Below are 6,379 nucleotides of genomic sequence, written 5' to 3'. Positions count from 1 at the left end.
GTACACTGCTCTGTATGAATGGGTGTGAATGGGTGAATGACATGTAGTTTGTAAAGCGCTTTGAGGGGTCTTAAAGACTGGATAAAGCGCTATATAAGTACAGTCCATTTACCATTTAATAGCTGATAAACATGTACCTGCATTTAATGTCAGCTAAAAGAGCAGTGAAATGAAAAACCTCTGAATTTTCTGTGAAGATATTAACAGTAGCCTACTTAATGTCAGCTTAGTAAAAAAAACCATTACAATTTACAATGGACTACGCTTAGCTAACAGACTAAATTCCACCACACCCACCGCATCCCTCCTCACATGCTTTCACTCTGCTACAAAAGTGCTGCGTTTGGAGGCAGGAGTCTTAGGACCAAACCATTACATGTAAATAGAGGGGGGTGTACAGAGGCTTTGGATAATTAACTTTAGGAAGAAAATAAGTTAAATGAATCGTAAGTTTAGTGAGTAGCCTACTACGCAATATAACGTTATATTAATGTTAATTATTTATGAAAGGGTACTTACATTTTTTTTCTTAATGTTCTAAACATTTTGGGGCTCCCTGCTAGTCATGGGCCCTTAGAATCGTCCTAACATTTCACCCCCTAAAGGCGCCCCTGAATATAAATATAAATTGTACAGTCTGTGATTGTGAAACTGACCAGTAGAGGGCGGTATGGCACAAAAAAGACCGCACATGGCCACAGTCTGTGATACAAACAACAGTGTGAAAATTAAAATGTGAGTAGCCTATAAAGAAAGTGTGAACACTTAGACACATGTCATCACAGCTTTACATTATCCAATTTAAATGTAAATGCAAACTGTGGGAGTGTAAAACTAATATAATATAAATTCACACCTATAAAAAAGACATCCAGTGATGCAGAGCAAAACGTCAGATAGTGGTCCTGAGTGCAGGAGGTTGGGGTGGAGGTGGGAAGGTGAAGGAGACTCAGCCCCTCCTTTCTCTTCTCTCTTCTCTCTCCTCTTCCCTGGCCGAAGCCAAACCCTCCCTCACCTCGACACGGTGCGCGTCCCCGGTCCCTGCCTCACCCTCCCACCTCAGTGACAGCATCTCATCACGGGGACAACGTCCAGTTCAAGCCCGAAACCTCACCATGACCTCGGCTAGAGCAGCAGCAAGGACGTCTCTACCAGGAACCTTTTTATAAAGCCAACTTGAAAAGGTAGGTTTGCGTTTCCTGAACTGTTGTAGCGGTGCTTAGAAGCCTCCTTCATGTATGGCCAGCTGGTTTATTTTACAGCCTTACTTTCTCAGCTGACAAATATTGATTTGTGTCTCGGTTTTCATTTTAAAGTGTTCAGCTCTTATTACTGTGCCAGACAGTGTTATTTACAGTAAAGCTGCTCGGTTCCTACTGTAGATTTCTTAGTTTCAATCGTCCCTGTAGCCCACTATTAGTCACAATATTTTCCCAAAGTCAAAGTGAAAGTTAGTTATGTCACTGTTTACTGACCCCAGGCCCAGACATAACTGCATTTATTCTAATGGATATCTAAAGAAGCATTGGAGCTTAATGGTGTATAATTAAATGTATTCTTAAGAAATGTGCAACCGGCCAATTACATGATGGTTTCACTTTGAGTTATTCAGGTCATTTGTTGTTAGAATGTGTTGTTGTGTGCATCCTTATGAGAGTTTTTGACCTGAAACCTTGTATGCTATTCCCCCCCCACCCAATATTGTTACCAGCCGCCACAGCCACACTGGTTTTGTTTTCAGTGTGTCATAATGGCAAAATGTGGTCCTGCAGAGACCTACAGTAGCAGAAACTACCGCACAAACACTTTTGAGTCATAGGTGTTTAACTTACTGTCTGTCTCTGGACAGATTTTGTCACTGCAATAGCGTCACAACCCTGCAAGATGCAGTCACAACACTTTGTTTGAATAGGTGCTTATTTAAAGCAAGTCCTATAGGGCTGCCCACTTTACTGCAACTGTAGGCCCCTGGTCCAAGCTGTAAATGGGAAAAAAAGAAGCAAAAAGAGCAAGTATTTCTATTTTTTGTATTAATTCTATAACGACATTGTCTACAGAAATAAGTAATTGACCTCATCATCTATGTGATCTCAATCCTTACTGGAAACTTTTAAATAAAGGATGCCATGCTGACTCCACATTAATACACCACAAGACAGTAACAACCACTCTCAATCCTTAATTATTGTTTAAAGACAGACAGATGTATGGAGTGTGTGGCATAAAGCTGAGTCAAACACACACTGGCATTAAGACAAACATAAATACCATAAACAATAGATGTTCATTTCTGTATCACACACATCATCCTCAAAAAGTATAACCTGACTCTGAACAGGCCTCTATGTTAGAGTTAATCAAGTGATTTGTTGTTCTCTGTTTCCTTATAAAGTCACTAAAGTCACTTACAGTAAACTTGTTATTAATTTTAAACGACTGCTGTGCAGATACCACAAAAACAGAATTAGTATTTACTGTGGCAATATATCACAAGACAAGAGATATAAAACTCAATTTGAACTACTCTTCCAGAAATGTACAACTTCCTTCAGAGTCCAAATGGGTATGGTTTCACTTTGTTAGAGATGTAGACTTTTGTTGTTTCAGTTCCTAGATCGGGTTTCTTATAATTGTAACAATAGCGGTGTAATCTGTGGGTTCATGTTCACAGGGTTTCATGCAGCAAACATTGAAAAATTATTCTTTTTATAATACAGCGGCAGAGGAGAAAGGGCAACTAACGTCATTATTACGTGAAGACTGAGAATGTTCTGTAATGTACAGCATGAACCAAGCTGAACACAGCAAACACTGGGTATAAAAAAAAAGAAGAAAAAAAGAAAGAAAGACGGCCTTATTGTCATTGTTCTATATCCGGTTCATTCAGAGGGTCATATAGCCTATCCATCTATAAATGTGTTTTTGTGTGTACAACCTGGCTCAGAGCTGGGAAATGACATGCATGAGCTACACACGCTAGGAATAGCATATGCAATACTGGTTGTCTTTTGGGATGTTAAAGATTAAAGTATTGAATGTTGGTGTTGCAGTTCTGACATTCCATCACGGATTTTCGCTTCAAATCCTCTAAAACCTCAGACTCCAGTAAAAGATATGTCAAGGGGCTAATAAGGGTCCTAAGATATTCGTTGTGTCCATAGTGTTTCTCCCAGCTTTGTTTAATAATGGCACTGCTGCAGATCTAGGGTTTTACAAGGCTGCAGCCTCCACAGATGGAGAGTTAGAGAACTGAAAGACTAGAGAGAGGCGAGAAGACATGACAAACAACTCCACAGTCTCTAGACTCAAATGACAAGGCAAGAGACGATTCTGGAAACTGTATCTGAAAGCTGATCTGCTTAAACTTATATGAAGAGAGGCAGATTCACTTTTTCTCAGGAGTATTGATTTGAGGCTTGCTGCCTGCCTGCCATCCTGTTTGTCCTTCTCGTATGAGAGAACACTGAGATGTTTAAAGCCCAACACTGAGATGTTTAAAGCTTCCCCTCTGCAACCCCATCTCTCATCTTCCTGCCGTTACTTAGCCGGGATAAAACACAGCGAGTGAAAGCTGCGAGGTGTGTAATATTAACAGGTCAGCATAAATGGGTAGAGGGGAAAGTTAGAAGAGAAGAGTGCAGGGGAAAATGCTGCTCCATTACTCTTCCTCCTCCACTGTATGAGGAGACTGACAGTGATCCGGCTCCAGCCGGCAGTCCCCAGGCAGATGCAGCTCTCTGCTGAATGTCATTTCCTCATTATGGCTCCAACAGACCAGAGATGGTCTGGTGTGTGTGTGTGTGTGTGTGTGTGTGTGTGTGTGTGTGTGTGTGTGTGTGTGTGTGTGTGTGTGTGTGTGTGTGTGTGTGTGTGTGTCAGAGTGTAGTCTAGTTACTGTGTTATAAGTAAAAGTCCTGCATTCAAAAGGTTACTCAAGTAAAAATACAAAGATGTAAGAATCAATATATACTTAAAGTACCAAAAGGAGAAGTAACTATTATGCAAATGTTTCCATTACAGAATGACATATCATATGTTTAGATTGTAATTATTGATGTATTCATTTATTAAAGCTGGTAAAGGTGCAGCTAGTTTTTATTACTTTGTATACTGCAGGGTAGATTGTGAATGTTACTCAAGATGTCGCTGTGGCTCAGTCAGTATGGGGCTCGGATAGGGAGCCGTAGGGTCGCTGGCTCAAGTCCCTGAACCAAACTTAAAATATGGCAGTTCACCATGGGCCCTGCCATGCAGCCCTTGCTCCCCGGGTGCTGTGCAATAGGTTCCCACTGCTCCTAGATGGTTTCAAAGCAGAGACAAATAAAGTGGGTTTGGGGTCTTTCAGGCTTGTGGTTGCAGTTTGCAATGGCATTTATTAGTTGGATTTGTTCTCCACCCCATGGATGCAACTCAAATTGATAATGGTTTCACTTTGTTAGAGATGTTCTAGACTTTTGTTGTTTCAGTTCCAAGATCGGCTTCCTTATAATTGTAACAATGGGTCATTCTACAGAAAAGGTGGAATCTGGGTGATACAAATCTGCTGAAATATATTCCTTCTAAACACATCTAAAACCTGTTAAATAGCAATAACTAACTCTTAACTTGATGAATCCACAACAAGTAGAGCTTAAAGTATTTTTATAATTTTTATACATTATACAAAGCTTATTTGTATAGGAATGTCACTGGTGTTACGTGTTACCAGGAAGAAGAGTAACACCAGTGACCAAGGCCGGATTAGTACCTCCAGGGGCCCCTGGGCACTGGGCGCCCCCCGAGTACACGTGTGAGTACACGTGTGTGTACACNCAATGCTGCTCACCTCCTTCAGTTGGGAGAAAAGCTGGTTCAGGTTCAGCCAGGACCAACATATCCATCTTCAGGCTCAGCAGCCCTGTCCCCCTATAAGGCTGAACCTGAACCAGCTTTTCTCCCAACTGAAGGAGGTGAGCAGCATTGTGTTGAATGACATGCCACTTAACATATCTGAAGGGAGACTGGAATACAACACATATATATATCAAAACAAAAAGCTAACATCTAATTTAAATTATACATTTCAAACACAGTATTTTCCCACATAGCCACTGATCTATATAAGACAAAAAACTGCTTTTAGTCTATTTAGGATGTTTGAAGCGTTGAGTGATCAGTCTGTATTAGGTAAATAAAATGTTAATCACCAACATTTTGGTTATGATATTAATACTAATATTAANGTACAGGTGGAGTTATTTAAAGCATAAATGAGTGGGTTGTGTTCTGGAGGTGTGGTTAGCAATTGTGCTTGGTTGGCGTGGCCTGGGCCTGGTGATGGAGGGGCCCAATTTGATATCTTTTCACGGGGCCCAAAATCCCTGGCGGCACCCCTGTTTATATTACAATTGATATTGTCTCTGACTTTTAAAATATATTTTGTTAAGTTATATTGATGACCAATCCTGCTTAAGGCAGATAACCTTCAACTGGCAGTGGCTCAGTCAGTAAAATATAGAGTGTGGACTAGTACTTGAAGAGGCCCTTGAGCAAGGCATCGGTTTATATTCATTTTAATAGATATTTAAAATGTCCTTAATTTATTTATTCATTTATTTATGTAGTTCCTTTTTACATTTGTTTAATTATACTTTCTGACTTTAAGGTTAGCCAAGCCAGGCCTATACAAGAAACACCTTTAGTAAAAACTGTCTAAGGGGTTGACTGACTGAAGACACACAGATGTTACTTGAACTCAGAACCATCTAACTAAGCTTTTCTACAAGATCAATTCTGTACGTCTGTAAGTCTAATTACATGTGTAACTTTACATCAAAATTCAGGTGGGTTGTCCATTGTTTGGGGTTGCACCTCAGGTTTTAGGTTATCAAATGGATACACAAATGAAATACAGTATCTTGAAGGGTTTATCAGAAATATGGACATGTTTGAATTGAACCAACACATTTCAGTCTGTGAAGCAGCATCCCTTCTACCTGAGCTGTCTGAACAGTGATAGATAAAGTGACTCTCACTATGAAAAGCTGAATTTTGATTTCAATATAAATATGTTTCACTGTTGACATGTATCAGTCTGTACACTTAGATTTCTCTTCCAGTTGAAGAGAGTGCTTTATAAGACTTCACATAATCAACATTGAGTCAGCTGTACTAAGTTGCAAAGAAACATTGATATATTTGTTCATCATCATTATCTCTCTCAGCTGCCTCCACAGATTGTGTTTAAGAAACTCTTTCTTGATCATACAGTATTCAAATATCACAAGAGGTGTGTGCGTTTTAAAAGTTTCTCAACTCATGGATTTGCTTTTTCCAATTCACCACCAGATAATTGTCGTTAACTTGATGTCATGATGACATATTTTCATCACAGTAACCA

Source organism: Notothenia coriiceps, unplaced genomic scaffold, assembly GCF_000735185.1.
Source record: "Notothenia coriiceps isolate Sejong01 unplaced genomic scaffold, NC01 NC01_scaffold00029967, whole genome shotgun sequence".
NCBI classification, from domain to species: Eukaryota; Metazoa; Chordata; class Actinopteri; order Perciformes; family Nototheniidae; genus Notothenia; species Notothenia coriiceps.
The sequence above is the reverse complement of the archived record's forward strand: the minus strand, read 5'-3'. Positions refer to the sequence as shown.